This window comes from Diospyros lotus, chromosome 8 (assembly GCF_014633365.1).
Source record: "Diospyros lotus cultivar Yz01 chromosome 8, ASM1463336v1, whole genome shotgun sequence".
NCBI lineage: Eukaryota > Viridiplantae > Streptophyta > Magnoliopsida > Ericales > Ebenaceae > Diospyros > Diospyros lotus.
The window spans coordinates 36,435,519-36,458,636 of record NC_068345.1 but is presented as its reverse complement, the minus strand read 5'-3'; positions in this window follow the sequence as shown (position 1 = coordinate 36,458,636).

The window sequence follows — 23,118 nt, the reverse complement described above, 5'->3', positions numbered from 1 at the left end:
CCAAACTAAATATATCGATTCTTAATTTTTTAGAACCAGAAGTTAACTATTGAACCATAGAACTAATCCAAAAGGCACGGTTCGGTTTGGTTTGGTCTGGTTCACCGATTTTTAGATATTTTTTTTACACTTCTAGTTGTCTTGGTTTACTGTTAATACATGTTAGTAATGGTAGGCTTGAACTGCTCTCTCTATTTTTTTTCTTTCTTATGGTTCTTGTATTCATGCATTTGAGTCTTGAAAACTTAGAGTTGGAGATCTGGGACTCGTATAAATTTGGGTAAATTTGAGGGCTTAATGGTGAGTAATGAAGCTAAAATGAATGTGATGATACTCTGCTATTTAATCTTGTTCTCATGATCGTAGTGTTTATTTCTTTTAATGATGAAAATGTGGTGCCTTTTGGATTAGTTTGTTCTATGAATGATAATTAGCTTGACTATACATGTGATTGATGTAAGGACTTAAAACCATCTTGGATCCTAACTTGCTATGTTGTGTCATTTGAGGAGTGTTTTTCTCCTCATAAATTGCTAAATAACTAATGCTATGTTTTAGTTAGTTTTGAATGTATTAGTAATTTTTTGATAAATTTGTATTGTTTAACCATATTTTTTACATACTTTTTTAGCGTATAAATGGGTGGATATTGACAATGTTGAAACATTTCAAGTATAATTATTTAAGAAAATAATATTTTTCAAATTTAAATATTTTAGTTAAGATGACGTCCAATTTAAAAATTGGTAAAGTTTTAATTAACTCTTCAACCTCGCATCAAGGAATCATGTGTGAGCATGGTGTGCCTGTTTGGTGCTATACTTCATGGACTAAATCTAATCTTAGAAGGAGATTCTTGCGATGTCGATTCTGGAAGGTATTTTTTATCTTATAAATGAAATAACTATTAATGATTTTCTTAAGATTGATTGTTGGATGGTTAGGTTGACAGGATGACGATTGCAAATGGTTTTAATGGATCGATGATGAACGAACCAGTCGTGATAAAACATTATGCGGAGCTTTGTTAGATAAATTAAAACATAACATGGCAGAAATAAATGAAACAGAGAGATTATTTCAAGAACAAGTGAGGGCTCTTGAAAAAAAAGCTTTAAAGAGAAAAAAAAAAGATATTGAAGCTTTCTCAGCAATACCCAGTTTCTAATGTTTAATATACTATTTACAAACAAACAAGGCTTTCTCAGCAAACACACATGTGGCTGAGAAAACCAGACATTTTGAGCACATATAGGCCTTAGAAAGCTCTCCCTCCTTACAATAACAAGTAAGCTATTTAAAATACAAGCAAAAATTGTATTTTAAAGCAAAAATTGTCTAATACACAATTGATTTAAAGCAAAAATTGTCTCTTACAAAATTCATCTTTGCTAGATCATGACCATAATCACAACCAAGAAACGACTTGTTCATAATCATAATAAAAATTCATCTCCTATAGCCAATGCCCAAAATAAAAAACAATAGCACATGCATTGCATCCATCCATCATAGGTAAGCATAGAAGGGGACAGATTCCACGGTTCATCCATCCATCAAAGGCAAACATTTCTTCCTCAATGAGTTACACATTCCCTGAAAATCAAAGGTAAACCAACCAAGACCAATTAGGGAAGAATTGCAGAGATGCAAATGTCAAAAAGACTGAGCATAATTATATATAAAAAAGTAAAAAGACGCACATTATCCCAGTCTACTAGACTAGAAGGCCATACGTAGTACAAAGAGGGTAGATTAACATTATCTCCTAAGCTAAGAAACTTCTCATTTCTAGGAATTCCTTTTAATTGCATTTCTAAAAATATCCTTGAAATTACCATAGGATAATTTTTTTTCCTGAATTATGCAAGCCAGAAATCATAAACTAAGGCTAAAGCGTCATGTATACATAAAGATAGACGGAAATAAATGCAATAATAATGAGTAAATGGAGGTAAAAAACAAAATATTAGCATATGTATGATATGTAGAAGAGAGACAAGTTTTAGGGACATACAATGATCTCAAAAATCTGGTGGGTTGTCATCGGACTGTTGGTGGGGCGGGTGCATTGGCATACAAGGATGATCCGTGCGAGAGGTAGGCACTCCGTGAGCAGCATTCCAAGAGATTAGTTATAAAAAGATGCATGCATATCAACCTAAAAGACAATGTAAAGAATTTTTACCCAAATCTTATCTAACTACTTACCATCAATTGTTGTGAGTGGGAGATTGGTAGAAGCGCCCAATACTGTGCATCTTGTGAAAAAGCTTGATTGAATGCTTAAGTTTCTTCGACAATGTTTTGACTCGGGGCATTGCCTTTGTTTGATTTTGAGGATCCCACCTAAACATCAAACGAAAGTAAAAGCCATTACAATTGGGAATTCGAGCACAACATCTTGCTTTGATGTAAGTAAAAAATACATAAAAACATACATTTGCTTTCTTAGTACATGTTTCCAATAGGCCCTTCTTGCGAAGCTTCCTAGGGGCTCCCTTTCTCTGGGAGCATATTGGATCCATTATTTGTCTACTTGAAGTTGTTGTTGCCTCTCCACAACTGCGAACTTATTCTTGCACACTATGTTAAGCATATATATTACTACCATAGCTTGGATTTGCATTGGATATGCTCAATGCATTCAATTGAGATTGGATCAATTCCATAGTTGTCCGGGTTCGTTCTTCGTCATCTGCTACCTTGGCAAATGCATTGCATAGTTTATCGTATCTTAACTGGTTAGATATACTAATTTAACCGTTGTAATTGATCTTCACCATCATGTAGGATCTACTGACATCTCTCCTCCATCATCGTAAGATATACCTTTCAAGAATTGATCTAACACCATTTTGGATCAATATTGTGCCAACTTGTAAAGCCCATCATTTGGGCCTTATTAGAGAAAGCCCAATTGGGGGGGGAGGGGGGGGGGGAGCCAAGCCTATATGGTCAAATAAAAAGGCTAGGGCTCCCATTTTCTCCCCCTTTCTTCTTCTCTATCGTCCAACAAGTTCTTTCTCTCTCTCAACAGATTTTGGGCAATCTAACCGTTGGATCTTAAATCCGATCACATTTTCACCTTGAAAGTAATCCCGATCTATAAGAAGGTAAGTTCTTTATCTTAATTAACCCTATTTTGTAGCAAAAATCGTGATTTATGTATGTATATACATGTGGGTTTGGTTGGCTGGGACTTTAAACTTAGATCTACAAAGATCTAGCCGTTAGATTTTGCTATTTTTTGGATATGTTAGTCAATGGGGTTAGGGGTGTTGAATGGATGCCTCGGATTGCTGGAAAATGTCTGCCGGCAGCAACTGACAATGTGTTTTGTATTTTGGCCAAAATTTAAAAGTTAGATCTACAATGATCTAGCTATTAGATCTTGATGATTTTTGGGTATGTTGGTCTATGAGGGTAAGGGAGATGAGTGGTGGTCTCGGATTGCCGAAAAATGTGGTTGGCAGTGTCAAATAGCTTATTTTTTAAATCTGGCCAGAAATTAAAAACCAAATCTATGGAAATCTAGCCGTTAGATTTCGTTAATTTTTGTATATATTGACCTTCATTGCTAGGCGCTTCTAAGAGTAGGTTCTGATCGTCAGAATATTTGGCCAGCGGTGGCCGGAAGTGGACACTGGCAGTGTGGTTGGCCTAGGTTATTTTATTTTGGGGTTTTGGACCGTTAGGGCAGTATTTTGGTCTGTTCAAATCCTAGGGAATTTAAATTTTGTATTTAATTAATTCATATGTAATTTGATAATTTTGTTAGGTGATTTTGACGAGCCCCAGCCGAGAGGCGTTTGAGGGAATCTCGTCTCTTCTATAACACTATGAGCGAGTAAATTGTATTATGGTGGTATGTGTTGCATTCATACCTTTCATTATTCTAGTATTTTAGATATACTATTCATGACTTCGTTGTGAATTGCATACGAAAAAATTATAATCCATATTATTTGTTTTGCATATATTTATACATGTGATTGATTGCATTTCTGTTTATGTGGATTGTGGATAGTGATACCTGTATGTGATATATTACACGTGACATTGATAATACCATATGTTGGTTAAATGGAGTAACAGTTAGAACCCTATATCACTAACCACAATAAGAGTTAGCCATTGGTGTACCACGTATATGTTAGGGTGTGAGATAGTCCACCATGGATGGGTGTGAGATAGTCCACCATCATTGTTTATATCTAGTGTGAGATAGTCCATCGAAGTGGATCTTGGTGGCGTTGAGATAGTCCGCACCAAGGAAATGATATGTGTGAATTCTGGTTCTAAATGGTTTACTCCCAATATGCATATTTATTCATCATCTCTCATTCGGTATTATGTATTACTTGAAATGTCATGGCATGATGATCTAAATTGTTACATTGATTCTATACTTTCCCCCATTATAACGCTTTTTATCCCTCACTAAGCCAGTGTCTGGCTTACCCCTCAATATTTTAGATTTTATAGGTTAACATCATTTTGATAGTAGGAATCGTGGTAAACGTTTCTACTACATTTACTCTAGAAACGCTCTGGCTACAGCGCATGCATCTATCTCACAGGTTGAGTATAGGGAAGTTAAGATTCCTTTCGTATGTAAAGTGAGAAATTTTGAATATTGTAAGTATGTAATAGATCTATAGCCTGGTGGGCACTTCAATATCAGTTAAAGGAAATGCAATAGTTTGTAATGTATATGAGATGTTTAAATGTTTGAAGGATTATGTGTGTTGTAAAGCTTACTATTCCCTGTTAGAGTAAGCTGTGGCTTCTCGGGGAATGGTGTCGATCACGGCCCCGGATTTCGAGTCGTGACATAGCATGTCTACAAATTATACTCTTAAACTTGAATATGTGACAGCTACAAACAATATCACAGCTCTCTTTCTAAAAAATAATGATTTTTTTCCCTATATTCTTTCATCAATTATGATATCTTCTCGCACCTCATACCTTTTACCCAGCGGTCTCTCTTTTGTAACACAATCAAGCAATACATCTTCCCAGTTAACTCTTCTTGAAACTCCTTGAATTTTGCGATTGTGTATGCTTTTTCAAATTGTTTCTCAATGGCATACCTTAATGCACATGGACCATATGAGAAAATGACCTTACATCTGTTTGAAACTCCTTTTCAACTTTACACCTCATTGCCACCTCATATTGTTCAACAAATTACTTCAATGAGGTTTTCCGGTGTGCATATCCATCAAAGAATGCGTCCATACCCTCACTTCGTTGCATTGTTGACATTCCTGCCCAAAAACTAGTTTTCACGAAACATGGGACCCATCGACCTCTTTCTTTGTAAAGTCTAGACAACCAATCTTTATCATGCGGTGCATATTTCTCAATCATTGAATTACAGACCTACTCGAATTCTTCAGGACTTTGTGATTCATACACCGTGTTATGTATGCTTGAAAGAATATATGCCTTATAGCTATGGTTCCCAAATTTTTCAGGCAATTTCTTTAAAATATGCCATATACACCATCTACACTTCATGTTAGGGAAGACTATCTCAATAGCATTTTGCATGGCCCTATCCTGATCAGTGATTATTCTTGCAGGCTCCTAATCCTACATACACTCAAGCTATGTCCTAAACAGCCACACAAAAGTCTTGGTGTCCTCGTTGAAAATTATATTGCATCTAAGCAATGTCGACTGTTCGTGGTGATTTGCACCAACGAATGGAGCAAATGACATGTCGTACCTATTGGTCAGATATGTGGTGTCAAATGTGACATCACTGAATTCCTTAAATGTTTGCCTACACCTATTATTAGCCCAAAAGACATTATTCAATTGGCCATCTTCATCCAAATCCACACTAAAGTAAAAACTCGGACAAAAGGCTTGCATCTTCAAAAAGTAAGCTTGAATAGCAGCAGCATCTCCTTCCCTATGTCTTAACCTCCTCACCTGATCAATGCAATTCCTGCAATCCTTTTCCACAAACGTCAGGTTCTCATATCCACTAGCTTCAATAATAGTTGAGTTATAACTTTTGTGTAATGGGATTCCAGCTATATCATTAACTTCAAGTTGCCGCTTCACATGTTCACTTAATTGTCTGCTGCATCAATATAACCTAGATTTGGTTAGGCTTGTTTTATGCTTATGCTCAAGATGGACAATGGTTATTCACCATGTTCCTAAAACATCTGAACATGTTGTTATCTTAGCTTTACACCCTAACATAACAAGTGGTTGAGGCTTCAAAGAGGTGCTAGCTTTACTATCTCTTTTGCCTTCTCGACTACATGCATATCCCACATATCTTAGTACCTCGTCATCACCATTCTTCGAACTCTTTCTTTTAATAGGAAAATCCACATGGTAAACATATCTTTTGTAAAATTCAAAAACGTCATTCTCCTCATTGAACTTCATTCCAACTTTAGGGATAAGATCGTTGTCTTCTTCTAATGCTGTACACTTATTATCTTTGGTAATTTCCTCATTATTAATGAAAGTTTCCTTATTATCTTCGAATGATTTCGCAAGCACAATATGATTTCCTTCTTGAAAAAAAAATTATATGAGAATATAATGTCACATATATTATTGTTGGTTTCATTCATATTAGAATATAATGAAAAAATCAAACATACTTATGTCACTCATTGTTGGTTGCCTTCATCTTCTAAAGTAAAATTGATTGTGTTCTAAAATGTAAACCCACTGCACAATTTTAAGAACTACATAAATATAAAAAATCCTTAACACTCATATGTTCAAGCCTATCATTACAATTTACCATGTTATAGCACTAACACAATAATAATACTGACTAAGCATAAAAATTAATAGCAATGATAGTCTTTTCAAAATAACAAATTGCAGTTGCATCAAACAAACCTACAAATCTAATAAACAAATAGAAAAAACATCAAAGAATGTTTAACAGAAATGCACAGACAGAAGAAACATAACATCACTTGCACCACAAAAATACATAAAACATAAAAATATTTCTTTGTTGGCATTAGAGGTTGAAATTTCTCGTTTGTAGAGTTGGACCATATAAATCAAGAAACATAAAAATATACAAGAAACATAAAAACACACCAATGAAAAAATTACAAAGGCTGAAACCTCACCAATGAAAACAATATAGAGGCTGAAACCTCTCGAACCAGGGGTGATGGGTTCTTGCTTCAACCTCGGGTTCTTGTTTCTGTCAGAAATCAGAGCTCATCGCCGACGATAGGGGGAGATAAAGCCAGAGGGGTGGGGGCGTTCAATCTCTCACACCGCTAGGGTTCTTCCTTCCGATATAGGCGGGTGAGATGGAGGAGACGCAATGGGTTTAGCAAGAGAGAGAGAGAGAGAGAGAAAGAGTCGCCGGTGAGGTGGAGAAGAAGCAAGAGAGAGACTTGTTGGTAATGGAGTTTCAACCGGTGACGATGAGAGTGAGCAAGAGATAGACGTTACAAGAATTTAGGCTTCCTGTTATAAATTAATTTGTCACAATAATTATAAAAATTGTCATAAGATCTTTATTGTGACGAAATTGGTTTGTCACACATTAGTCACAACAAACTTGTCTTAATAAGTATATTATGACATGTTTTGTCACAATATCATCAATTTTATTGTAACAAACAATATTTTGTCACTTAAACTAACTTATTATGCCAAATTATTTTGTTATAAAAGAAAATATTATTGTCACAATAGATATTATTTAGTCAAAATAAATCTAAATTTTTAAAACAAATAATCTGTTTTATCGTGACAATGCGTATCTAGCGAGAAAAAATATTTTGCCACAATTTAAATAGTGACAAAACTTATTTAACATAATTTTTAATGTGAAGAAATAAATTGTCACTTATTAGCTAAATTGACAATAAATTTTTGTTGCACATTTTATAATGACAAATAATTTTGTCAATCGTTTAATATTGTGATAAATATTTGTTTGGCAATATGAAAATAGTGACAAAATAAATTTTTCAAAATTATTCAATAATAATAAAATATTTTTGTCAATGTCCCAATAGTGACAAAAATATTTGTGTCAATCATTCATGCAAATGACAAATTTTTTTAATAAGAAAATATTAACAATGATGAAATAATTTGTTTCACAAAATCGTAAAGTGTGACAAAAATGTTTTGTCAAAATTGAAATATTTTTTAATAATCTAATATTGCCTGATATTTTTAATAATTGTACTGTAACACCCCAATTCCCGGGAAGGCGTTACGTAACGTAAGATTCCGGGGATATAAATTTTTTTTCAAATAAACAACAGAAACCCAACACAAACCCCATTCCCTGAAGATCCCGTTACACCTTCTCAATATATCAATTATGAACTATCAATAAACTAAGACAGGTTCATCAACTCAAATGCGGAAGCTAGATCGAAACCTTAACAGGTCATAACCGAAACCGCTTTATTTATAATATAAAGTTGCACCAACGTTTACATGATATTCTGAAAATAAACAACATAATTAAAAGGACATAATATAAAACATCGTCTAATTGCCGTCACTCTTCGACAATTCCTTTTCCCTTCGCACCGCTGCCTTCACCTGGAACGTTTGAATATTCTAGAGACATAGTCCAAATTAGATTATGAATCATCTAAGTGAGAATTCAAAACACATTTTTCATGAATGAATGCAAGACATGAAATAAACCAATACACCCGGTAAGCCTTAGCCCAAGAGAATTCCACGCGCTTAACTCTACAATGGGAAAAGAACAATCTCTCTAAAAGCTATGCCACCATACCGACTCGATGACACGATGCGATTCTAGCTTAAATGGGGCTGCCAACGCATCTCACCAGATTACGTACCCACCTTAAGCATCCAGGAACCACTATACAATCCCAACTCCAAAATTTCACATGGACCACCTAGTCATCCTAGTGCAACTTCCCTGGCCAAACGACTTGGCACGGAAACCAAGGAAGCTATCCTGACATGCTCACCAGCATTGGATACCCCTATTATTCCGTCTCGCCCTTGGAGAATTACGGCTACACTATCCAGACGACATCCTAGGCTAACATCCCACATGAACAACACAGTATGGACTACCTAGTCGTCCTAGTGCAACTTCATTGACCAAACGGTCTGGCACGAAAACCAAGGCGACTATCTTGACATACACACCAGCATCAGATACCCCTATTATTCCGTCACGCTCTTGGAGAATTATGGCTACACTATTCAGACAACATCCAAGGTTGACATTCCATACGTACACACAAAACTCAAGACAATGCCACATTTCACAATTCAATGCATCATATAAACAACAGTTTTATAAAATGCAATGTCAATTTCAAAATATTTAGGGACGAACCTCACTCATAAAAATCAACCGTCACCGGTTACCATTTCAATGCACAAAATCATTTTGCATGAAATCACATACATGTTCAGATAGAACAAGCACAATAAATCAAGTTTTGGGGGCGAACACTCACCTCGATGTATTTGGATCGCCTTGATCCTTGTGCACGACCTCGTTTTGCGTGCCCAAACACAAGCACTTGAACTTACAGTCAACCTCGAACCACAACACTTCCTAAACACCATAATTAATTAAGGAAACATTAAAATCCATTTCCCTCAAATTTTCCTTAATTTCCTTTATTTTCTCTCATTTTTCATCTCGGTAATTCCAAAATAATTATTTCCTCAACCATTTTTCAAAATATTTCAGCACATAAAATCCTAAAATAATTAAATAAAAATTTTGGAAGTGAAATTACCAAAATACCCTTGCTCACGAGCCCTCACGCCCTTGGCTGGCGCGTGTGAGGGTGAAGGCTGGCGCGTGGCTGCACGCACCACCGTCTTCTTCCTCGAACCAGTCGCCGGTGGTTGCTTCGATGACCACAAAATCGGTACCTCCTTGAAGCCCTTGAAGAATTGATCCTGATGGCACCCAAATCAGGCCGAAACAACACCGAAAAGCCTTCCAAAAATTGATTTACAGGCAGCCCTAGGCGGTCCGCCTCCCACTCACGGCCAAGCTTCAATCAGCCATTAAACTTACTCCAAAATGCCTCAAAATGCTCCCAAAGTGATCCTTGATGCCTAGCGACCAAAATCCCTCTATCAAAGCTCCAAAAATCATCCAAAAACGCGGTCGATTTCTTGCAAAAATTTTGAAACCCTCGGCTCCCCTTTTATAGCAATTTCCGGCCACTTCTTGGCCAATCACCATCCAAGGCTTGGCCACCAAGCATCCTCACGCCGTATAGCACCTCCCCCAAGCCACCCTCGGTCGTCCCATCTCCGGAAACGGCGGCCATGTGCATGGCAGTGCGGCGGCCGAATTCTCCTTCGCGTTCACACTATGCAATTTTTGCTAAATTGCAATTTAGCCCCCTTGCTTCTTCCATTGTCATTTTAGCCCTTTTTCTTGAGCCCCTGATCTTTCTAACACCATCACTAAAGCCCACAAGTCTTGTACTTTTCACTTGACCCTTGAAATTTTCAAAAAATTACCGTTTTGACCTCCATCGAGCAAAATTAAAAAATTGCACTTAGGCTTGATTGATCGTTTTGACCTTAAATCCATTCGATTCAACTAGAAATCACTTAAGGGTTGTTCTACACATAAAATACTAGTCATTAACGCTCTCTGTTGATTTTCTGGACGTCTCTTACATCGATTCAGTTTTCTTAGCCCAGTCGACAACTGTACTGAAAACTGTTTTCGATCCAATTCCTTTCATCACTAAAAATCATAACTTAAATCACTCGTTGCTACTATACCATTTTCCTTTGCTATCTAGGGTCCGGGGTACTCTCTCTGACTAATTCGGTCATCCAAAGCTGCGATAGTGTATCCTAAAGTCTCATTTTTTTAGCAAATTCCAATTATACCCTTCATTAAATACCGTTTATATCCTTATATCATTCCCTGGTATTACATGTACCCCTATAATAATTAGCAACGAAATAATTCAAACATGAAAAAGAGGAAATGACAACTCAAATAGGAGCAACATAAAGTATGACAAATATTGGAACTAATATTACTCAATAATTGATAATCATTTTGTATAAGTTAAACAAAAACAAATATTCTACTTCTCCTTGCATAAGCTAAAACTAATTCACATAAACTAAATGAGTTAAAACAAAACTTAAAATGAAAAAAACGAGCTTGACAATAAGTCTCTTAAAGAGGGTCCTACAACAACTAGGTTAGGAAGTCTACTCAGAGGCATCGATTGTTTAGCTCTCTTTGCCAAGGCATGCCTGTAATTCAAATAGAAGGAATAATTAGAACAAACAAATCAGTGCAAACCACTATATATATGGTGATAGAGAACGAGATTGTTTCTCACTTCTCGCGCAACTGACAACCATTAGGCGACTCATAGTGGACTTTGCAGATAAATAAAGTTATTAACATTTCACAATTACAAAGCATATAGCAAATTAGCATATATATATTTTTGTCATATTTGTTTTATAATACTATGTTGTGACAAACTATTTTTTTTATAAAAATTATTACTTTTGTGACTAAAAAATTTTGTAATTACATCTTATATGATTAATTAGTGTGACAAAATTTTTGGTGACAAATTTATTTTGTCATATTATGTAAGTTTAATTGGCACCAAAAATTTGGTTCCGACTTGATGCAACAAAATTTTGTAATAAAAATTAGTTTGTCATTATAAATTATCTACCTCACTATATTATGACAAAATATTATGCCAAAATATTGTTTGTCACAACTTTACTCACTTTTTGAATTTTGCATGAGAAAATTCTATTTTGTCACTAAAAGAATACTTTTTGTGACAAAATTTAATCCATCAAAATTATTTTATCACAATATACTAAAATTCTTGTAATGAGAGTGAGACGGAGACTGAAACCCCAAATTGAGAGTGAGAAAGAGAGAGATCTAAACCCTAAACCAATTTAGGTGACGCATTTTGATCGAGGGTATCCATACTGAAAAGTTATCGAGGGTATCCTTGTAATTTTGGCTGAGTTTGTCCACGTGTTTGTCACGTTGTTTGTTCGTCGTCTAGCATTTAGAGCTTTTGAAAATTCACTTTAGGTGTGGTATTTTTAAAAATTTTATATATTATCAAAATTATTGATTGGATGGTATTCTATATTGAGTTAGTGGTTTTGCGCTCTTGTATTTTTGTATTATAATTATATTGCAATTAAACATTGTTAACAAAAGTACATAATTTTTTTTTGTTAAAAAGGGTAAAAAAGTAATTTAAAGTCACTACATAAAAAAAAAAGGTAAAATGATTGATCTAAGTTTTAAGGTAAACCATTAATTTGAGTTGTGTCTATTTATTTGTAGCAAATGCAGAAAAGTAACTTCAAGCCACCATGCCAGCTATAAAAAGAAAAAAACTTATTGCATCGTATAATAATGTTAGTCTGTTTAAAATTTAATGGGTAAAACTGTTAATTTTTTATTATTGAGATTATTGTCCTTGTGCGATATTTTTGTCGCTCATATTCTCGATTTTGGTAGAGAAGATAAATCGTAGGTAGAGACTTTACCTCACTGTGCGAGGCAAAGTGTAATATCCCGAAATTTGAAAATAAATAATAATTATTCAAATCGGTGTTTGAGGACATTATTGAATATATGAGAATTAAATAAAGTATTATTAATTTAGTCGGAAACAGTTAATAATTGCTAAATTTTGCATTTGAAGTGATTTTGATTTATTGGAATTGAATAATTTGGTGAATGGCTGATAATTAGTAATTATTATATATAAGGTGATTGTTAAATATTTTGGGTTTAAGAGAAATATTAATTATTAATTAATGTGTTTGTGAAGATTATTGAATATTTGTGGGTTAAAAATGAAATATTAATCTATTTGGGTATTTGGAGATTTAAGAAAATGTTTAAAATTAATGGGGGGGCATTATATGTAAGAAGATGCGGCTGGATCAAGTGGTTGTGCGCGCGAGGAAGGAAGGCGAGGTCGTGGGTTTGAGGCTGGTTGTGCGCGCGCGCAATGGAGGTTTTGCTGGAATTTTTCCAGCTTATGGACGTCAAAACTGCGTTGTTTTGGCAAGGCGGTGGGTAGCCAATTGTGCGGCCACGTGGCGCGCTCTCAGCCACCCAATTGAAGCCTCCGTTTTGCTTTGTTTTAAGGCCAATTTCGGCCATTTTTGAAGCAAAAATCAGCAAGGAAAATGGAAAAGAATAACAGGACGCAGGGGGCCAATTTTTGGGAGAAAATTGAAGATTAAATGAGATTTAATCGCATTTTAATTAGTTAGGTATGTAGAGAATTATGTATTAAACATTTTGTATGGTTGAAAATTCGTTTTGGGTCTAATTTTATTAATTTTGAGAGTTATTCCATTTTACAGCGTGTATTAATTTGGTGACATTTAAGTGTGCAAACGCTGTAAACGACTAGATACAGGCAAGCTCTCATCTACCTTTACGATTAGGTGGGCAATCACTCATTTGATCCTTAATTGGAAGAAAAGAAAAAAAATTTCTAAAAAATAAATAAATAAAAATATAATAAAATAATTTTATATATACATATAAGTTGTTCCTTTTCTGCATTACTTAACTAGAGTTTCTCTATGTGCAGTCTAAATAAAATTTCTCCATACGAGTTTATGTATTGAAGACCGCCAGGTATGCCTATCTTCTATCATTTTATTGCCAATTGAGGACAATGCGCAATTTAAGTTGGGGGTAAGGTGTCTACAAAATTTTACCTAAAAAAAAAACAAAAATTATAACAAAATTAATTAAAAAAAAATTGAATTGAGAGAGACAGAATTGACGCTGGTGGTAGCCATCTTTTCTTGGGCAGTGCAATCACACTGCCCTATAAAGAAAGAAGGCACACTGCCAAATGTTGAAAACAGAGGCGCCGAGCGTTGAAAAAAAAAAAAGGCACACTGCCAAATGTTGAAAAATGAGACGCTAAACGACGTCAAGTCTGACGGTGCAATTATGGCATGCCTCGAGTCGAGTGTAGAATAGTAATGCCCATTGCTCTATAAGAGACTCCATATCTGTATGAAGCAAGTCACCCCTCTTGAGCTCAATCTTCTCTCCTTTGTGGTATTCTCCGATTAGGTACTCTCATCCCTTTTGTAAAGTTTATAGTTCTTTACTTTCTTCTTAGTATAATTTTTTTTTAAAAAAAAAAAATGGATCTTTATCTCTCAAAAATTCACAAGTACTATCCATCTCTCTCGCAGAATGATTTGAAAAAAATTTATGCTGCTAGGTGTGAAAGACTTTGGCTGTTGATGCGTAATAACATCCCTGAAGATATTCGTTGGCTAATCGAAACAAAAGTTCAATTAGCTGGTGAAACTTCACCTAGTTTTAAGCATTTTCCAAGCTTAGGGAAGAGTAGTTTTGCAAAGAAAAGAAGAGCGAAAAGAGTGAATGGTTGTTACAAATGTGCTCGATGGACCTGTAACACACGATGCAAATCTGTGGGGTTTACGTCCATAAATCGAGAAGATAAAATTAGTTTCATAAAGGATGGACTGAGTAAGGAGTCTTTGGATGATATCCGATTGACTCTTGAGACGCATCCATGTGGAATAGTGCAAAGAGAACTTCTTGCTTTATAGACCCAGTTCAGAAGTGACCACCAACGCTATAGTCTTGGGAATCTGACTAAAAACGACCCTGTTTGCCAATCTATAAGAAAATTGGACGGGAAGCTTATCCCCGCTTCATAGAAAGTGTTTAAGCCGTTTCTGGACGTAAAACCAGAGGAAGATGTGAGCCACAATCACAACTACTTATACATACGCATGATTTTTGTTTGTATTTATTTCTTGTTGAATTATTGTATAGCTACTTTTGATCGCCAAACTTCTTTTCAGGACATACAAAAGGAACAAACATGGAAGGCCAGTTAGTTCGTCGAATCAATACCATATGTGTATTTTGTGGCTCTCAACTTGGGAGCGATATTTGTTACGCACTTGCAGCGAGCGAACTTGGTAAAAAATTAGGAGAGAAAAAAATTAATTTAGTATATGGAGGGGGAAGTCGTGGATTGAATGGTTATGTTTCACAAGCTGTACATCTTGGAAATTCATCTGTGGTAGGTGTAATGCCAATCCCTTTAGCTGAACCACATATTTCCGGGATTACACGCGGTCAACTTATAGAAATGACTTCTATGTCTGAGCGCATGGCTTGTAAAATTTATCAGTCAGATGCCTTCATTGCTTTACCAGGAGGTTTTGGAACACTTGAAGAAATCTTTTGTATAATTTCCTGGGCCAAGAGTAATCTTCATACCAAACCCATTGGACTTTTAAATGTTAACCATTTTTTCGATGGGTTACTCTCTTTTCTTGATCAGGCTGTGGACCAACAGTTCATTTCTCGTTCAGCAAGAAAGATTCTCATTTCTGCATCCACCATTGATAAGCTGCTAGAGAAATTACATGCTTATGTTCCACAGTACGATCCTCATGAGCCTCGGATAGACTGGTCTAAGGCAATTAGTAACAAGCGCCAAAGGGGTCCGATTAATTTAGATTTATCACTGTGAGAAATGCTCTTTATTAAGATGGCTGAGTAAGGAGTATTTTTTGTACTCTTGAGACGCATCTAGTTATTGTACACCTTGCAGGATTTTTCTTGGTTGTGTTCTTTAAAAAAAAAAAACAAAAAAAAAAATAAAACTGTGGAATGTTGTTAACAAAGTCTTTGATAAGGTGGCTGAGTAAGGAGTACTTTTTGTACTCTTGAGACGCATTTTGCTTATCTTATGACTTGCATGAAATTTTTATTTTGGTGTGAAAATATAAATATATATATATGGTGTGCTCATTTGTTGTTTAAGTTTTAGCAGTTCACAGCAAATCTATGGACTTGTGGAGTTACAGGTATTCTTAACAACCCTAATTTATTATTGCAATTCAAGTTGGGGGGTGTAAGGTTTAGTTATGAATTATTTGGTTCATATTTAACTGTGAGTTTGCTATTGCTAGTTTGTTGTCTTGTGTGAATTGATTATCTTTATCTGCTCTTATTAAAAAAAAAAATTGTGTTTTAAATAATGCTATTCCTAAAGTTTTGAAGTTATGCACTGATAGCCGGTTAAGTTTGCAATACGAAACATGGATGCATTGATTTCTTATTTGAAAACGTATGTGCATTAGAATAAGTAATTTGCATTCATCGGGGATTCAAAATTTAAAAATTAGTTATCGGTCATAAAGTCAAAGGTAACAGTAATTAGCTGATTAGTACATTGTATGATCCCTCAACAGAAGTGGAAACTATTACCCAAGTAAGTGTTTGAGCCTAATAACCATTAATTCTGAGTGAAATAACACTTACTCTAAATATGCTCTCTTGTTTATCTTATCTTTTCAATGGCTTCAAAATATCAATTCGCTTTGAATGTCTAGTATGATAGCGGATGAATTTGATTGGTTTCAAACTTCGACTTAGATGACTGAGAAGCATGATAGGGGGATCAATTTCTTTCAGTTTGAGCCTATTAAACATTTTTCTTTCTTTAAATTAACCTCCCTTGCTATCCCATTTGAGCCATTTGTAGTACAATTTCTTTCGTTACTCTCGGTTAACCCATAACCATATGAATTTTATCCAACCTAGTGTGATTTTGGGAATTAATCTGTCTTTCTATTTTCATATTTAGAGAGAAAAAGAAAAAAAAAGAGAAAAAAAAAAGAGAAAAAAAAGAAGAAAAAGAAAAAAAAAAAGAGGCAAATTCTCTTAGCTATTCAGCATAACTGTTTCAAAATAAATGCTAAAAAAAAAAAAAAAATCCCGACACACCCTTTGCACACTCTACATTTTCTTTGACAACCCGTATTAACCTTATAGCCCCATTACAACCTAGTCTGGTCCCTGTTGATGCTATAAATCATGTGATCTCAGAATTTGAGTTTGGAGTAGGGAATCATGTTTAAATTCAGAAGTTACTCATCTAGAGCATTATTCCAATCATGAAGCTATGTCAATTTCCTTGTTCTTTCATGAAAATACGTTCCTTGTATTTGGGATGGCACCGAGTTTTGAACTTGTTCTGCATTTACTCTTATAACGGTGCACCCCCTTGTATGTACACCTGAGGAATCCTTTTTATTGGAGAGAAAATCCATAGTAAGATTTGAAGTCAAAACTTCGAGGGAGTAAGTCTGTGTGTTGGTTATCCTAATTTCCATTCCTGAGATTATATGACCTTTAACCAAAAATCTGATTTAGAATGCTAAATTATTTATTCAATTTTATGCATTTCGGTTTCGAATTTGAAATTTTTACATTCATACAGTTATTAAAGCTTGGCATGTGTATAGTCTGATTGCTAAGGGACTAGCAATGTTTAAGTTGGGGGATATGATTAGTGGTTAATTTTATAAAAAATTTGTTATAATTATACCCTTCTTTTGATCTTAAAAATGGTTTAAATTAGATATTAATATATATTTTATGGTTATATGCAAATTTAAATTGAAAGATGAATGAAATGAAGTTCTAAAGTAAATAATAATAATAATATATAAAATTATATTTAATACATATATGTCATTATATGCATGCATGTAATATATATATAATATAATCTAATATATATATGTGCCATGTGTAATACATATATATAATATATAATTTATTAATAACATTAAATTATTTTTATTTTTTTTTAGGCATGAAGAATTAAAGCCCATGAAGACTTAAAGTCCATGAAGAATTCAAGTCCATGAAGAAATCAAACCTATGAAGAAATCAAACCCATGAAAAATTAAAGTCTATGAAGAATTCAAGCCCATGAAGAATTAAGGCCCAATTTGAGCAACCCATGGAAGATATTATTTGGAGAAGGCCCAAGGATTATTTTTAATCCTAATAAAGATTAAAAACCAATTTATAGAAATCTATTTTTATTTTTTATGTGAGAGCTTTATTAGGTGTATTTTTTAGCTAAAATCCATTTAACTATTAGGTGGATATTATAGCTAAAATCCATTTAACTTTATGAGTGCTTTATTAGGTATGTATTTTAGCTAAAATCCATTTAATATTAGGTGTGTATTATAGCTAAAATTCATTTAACTTTAAGTGTGTGAGTGCCCATTAGATATAATTATGTCTAATTGAATAATTGAAATTGTGTGGTTTGTATTGCATCTTGTGGCCTATAAATAGATCACTTGATTGCATTTGTAAGTGTGATTATTATTCTTGAATAAAAGTTTAGTTGTTTCCTTATAATTCTCTCTTTGAGAATTGTTCTTGTTCTTTCTCATTTTCTTTAGTACTTTCTCTTATAATCTTACTTTTTTTTCTTTCTTCTTTTAAATTCTTATGTCATTTATTATTACTTTATTATTCATCACCTAAATGGCCGGTTAGTTTGTGCCTTTAAATTTCTGTAATTTTAATTCTTGTCATTTAATTATTCACCGCCTAAATGGCCGGTTAGTTTATGCCTTTAAATTTCTACAATTTTAATTCTTGTCATTTAATTATCCACCGCCTAAATGGCCGGTTAGTTTATGCCTTTAAATTTCTTGTCATTTAAATTCTGTTATTTAAATTACGTCATTTAAATTTCTGTCGATTAATTTTCAAATAAAAATGAGTAGTTAAATCTAATCTTGGGTTAAGGCAAGGACAGTGTCCAACGCCAATGATTCCCAAAGAAAGCTGCGCTTTAAATAAGTAACATTAATTTAAATTTCAATATGAGTGTGTATTAATTATTAAAAAATCACTAGGTTTGGATTGGAGCGTAAGCCTAACTTAGAGCTTTCATTCCATGTATGAGAGTTACTAGAACTGGAAACGCTATCATACCTAAACCCAGATGATTAATTTAGTTGTTTTGTGTATTAATTGCAATTGGATTTATGGTGGTTGCTTAAATTAGAATCTCGCATATCATGTATGGGGATTGCTTAACCTAGAACTATCATCTCTAATTGCATTTAATAACAAACCCTCATATCTGAAATTAAATTAATGTTGCTAATTTTTTATGCTAAAATTTGGGAATCAACGGGTTGGTACTGAAATTGTCTTAACTCAAGCACTATCCAAATTCATATTTTTACGTTTAATGTTTATTTCAATTTCTGCCTTACTTTATTTTCTAGTATCTGTTGTCTAAAAAAAACTCATAAAAAAACCTTGTTGTCAATTTGTCCAAATGCGTGTGCGTGTGTGTGACATTCTTTTTCTTTTGCCATAAATAAATCTCTCAGTGGACGACCTGAATTCATTCAGAAAATATAAATTTAAATTTGGACTACAACTGCACTCGTACACTAGCGAGTATAAACCTCTCACTAAAATAAAAAAAATATAAAAGTTTTATTATGATTTGTTCTTATTATGTTTTAATTGCAGGGTGAGAGTCCAGTCAGGTGCCGTGTGTCTTGTGTGGGTCCAATGACCGGTATGTGCTTTTATTAAGCTATATTATTGTGATGTGGTGTCTCATGGTTTGTGTGTACTTGGGAGTTGGTGTTCTGGGGGAAGTTTACTGGTTTTGTGCAGTCTTCAGCCTTTCTTTCTTTATGCTTGCTGAGTTTCTCGACTCACTTTGTTTTTCCATCATTTCAGGTAGTGGCAGCGTGAGTCAAGGGCAAATGAGTTAGCTTCTAGCAGCAGAATCGGTATGGTGTACAGGTAGTCTCGCCAGTCCCGGTCAACTCTGATAGTTCAGTAGGATTTACTCTATTATTTTTACTGTGCCAGGTCTTTTCTTGTCTCTTGTGTATGTCGGCACATGAGTCTATGTTCATTTATTTATCATGTGACCGTTGTGCTAGCGGGTTACTCGTAGTGCATGTATGTGTTTAGCTTCGCTTTCGTCGTTCTTATTTTTGTGTATGCATGTCAGGGTGGTTTTTATCTTGTGTTTCATTCTTTTTATCTTCCATAGGCGTTCCCGTTCGGGTAGTCCGGGTGGTTGGAATGTCCGGATAGTTGGGATATCCGGGTGGGGGTACTTGCACAAAGAATCGAACCCACGATCTGGTGATATGAATTTTAATTTATTATAATTAACCATTTGATTTGATTTGTAGCGTAAGGGCTAATTTTTTAATTATTAGGTAGTGGTTGGGTGGTGGAAAATGTATTTGGTGAGGGAAAATCTAAGTTTTTTGACTTTCAATGTTGTCCTTTTTGTTAGAGTTGATATGATTTGTTTTGATATTTTTTTATAGAGTTTAAAGGTTAAAATGACAAATGATATCACAACTAAATTTCAATGAGTATGACTCAAATTTTTGAATATCTAACAATTGTCTATGTTTTGTGAATTTCAAAAATAATTGTCAGTTGGAATGTATAAGCTAAAAAAGTGGGCACGCGCGAGTTGGGACAAGATTATATATACTCAAATAAGGGTTTCTTGATTCCCAATCTTAGCCTTAATTTTTACAACTAAAAAAACTATTATTAATCTAATTATCACACATTTATAACATATATAAAATTATTCAAATATTAATAAATTTAATAATCAAACATATATATAATCTCAAACTCATATTATTATTATTATTATTATCACGTATTTTAAATTTAAGAGTCATATTAAAGATATAGACAAACTTTAAATTAAAAATCCAAAAACAGTACTCCTAATTAACTAATAAATGTAAGCTTGCGTTGATTCAAACCACTAATTTTGAGTTTCTTTATTGAAACAAAGTCTAGTGATTAATTAGTAGTTACTAAATTAAGTAAATAACAATTGTACATTTAAATAGAGATGATTGAGAGAGTCTTGTCGATCTCAAGAACTAACCATATTTCTCATCTTTAATTGCTTCACTGTAAGCCAATGGTGATTGACAAGCAACTATATATATATATATATATATAAATATTAATTGATAATGACAACGATGAAGGCATATCAAATTAATTGTACAATAATAAGATTACCTTTATTTAATTAATTCCACTTGATCATCGATCCCATATAATTAGGGTTGACTTTTGTATTTAAAAAAAAAAAAAAACAGACACAATTTGCCTCTATTATTGTCCGTATATATCACCACACAGTACGTAAGTTGGTAGGTGGGAGATCGAAATATTTTAATTATTTTTAATTCAGACTGTATTTGTATGCTTGTAGTTTGTACAACAAAATATTTTTAATGTTATTTTTAATATTTTAAAATTTAAACACACGGCAGTGCCACACTTGGCTAGTTTCCTATTCCTATAAATATAATATATATATATATAGACATATATATTAATATTTTTGTGTTAAAGTGTTTATTTTTAATTTATTTTATTAAATATGTAAATACCAGATGCTTGCAGTTTTGTCAAATTATTTTAATATTTTATTTAAAATTAAAAATTAATTATCTTTATATATATATAAAAGTAGGATAATCTTGAAAAAATAAATTTTCCTCCAAAACTTATATTAATGATTTGTAAATAATACTTATTGCATTAATAATTTATATTTTGTAATTTACTTTAATAATTTAAATATTTCAATTGCTTTGAAATAATAAGTAGTAATAAAATTTTCCCCAAAAACTTGTACCAATAATTTGTATTTAGTACTTATTGCATTAATAATTTATATTTTATAATCTACATTAGTAATTTAAATCTTTTAATTGTTTTGAAATAATATGTACTAATTATTGTAAAATTAGTAATAGATTTTAAATACACGAGTTTTTCAATGCTAATCATAGGTTTTCCAATACATTATTATATGAATATTAAATATTTAATTAATCCGTCAATCAATAAAAAAAATACTATTTATGAGTAATATGAATAAATATTTAAACTATTAATTAAGTCATAAAAATTGTTCATTTATATAAAATTATATCTTTATATAATATAATATAAATATTATATTTTATATATAATCTTTATATATATAAAAGTAGAATAGTTTGAAAAATAAAATTTCCTCCAAAACTTGCATTAATAATTTGCATTTAGTAATTTGCATTAATAATTTAAAATTTTTAATTATTTTGAAATAATAAGTACTAATTACTGTAAAATTAATAATTAATTTTAAATACATGAGTTTTTCAATGCTAATCATGGGTTTTGTAATTCATTATTATGTGAATATTAAATATTTAATTAATTCGTCAATCAATCAAAAATAAATACTATTTATGAGGAATATGAATAGACACTTAAAGTATTAATTAAGTCATAGAAAATTATCTATTAAATAAAATTTTATTTTTATATAATATAATAATATATAATATCTTTATATATATAAAAGTAGAATAGTCTAGAAAAAAAAAATCCCCCAAAACTTGCATTAATAATTTGCATTAGTACTTATTGTATTAATAATTTAAAATTTTTAATTGTTTTGAAATAATAAATACTAATTACCGTAAAATTAATAATTAATTTTAAATACATGCGGATTAATCAATCAAAAATAAATACTATTTATAAGGAATATAAATAGACACTTAAAGTATTAATTAAGTCATAAAAAATTATTTTATATTTATATAATATAATATATTTATATATATAAAAGTATGATAGTCTGAAAAAAAAAAATTTCCTCCAAAACTTACATTAATAATTTACTTTTAGTACTTATTGCATTTAGTAATTTGCATTAATAATTTAAAATTTTCAACTATTTTAAAATAATAAGTACTAATTACAGTAAAATTAATAATGAATTTTAAATATATGAGTTTTTCAATGCTAATCATTAATTTTTCAATATATTATTATGTGAATATTAAATATTTAATTAATTCATCAATCAATTAAAAATAAATACTATTTATGAGAAATATGAATGGACACTTAAAATATTAATTAAATCATAACAAATTATCTTATTATTATATAACATAATAATATATAATATCTTTATATATATAAAGTAAGATAGTCATTGTTAATATCTTTATTCAATTTATTGAATATAGAAGATGAATATTTAGGAATTAAAAAATAAAAAATATATATCTTAGATACATTAAATAACAGATAAATATGATTAATGATAATTTAAATATTAATTCTTTAAATAAATAAATAATGTACATTTCATATTTTGAGCTATTATCTTATATATA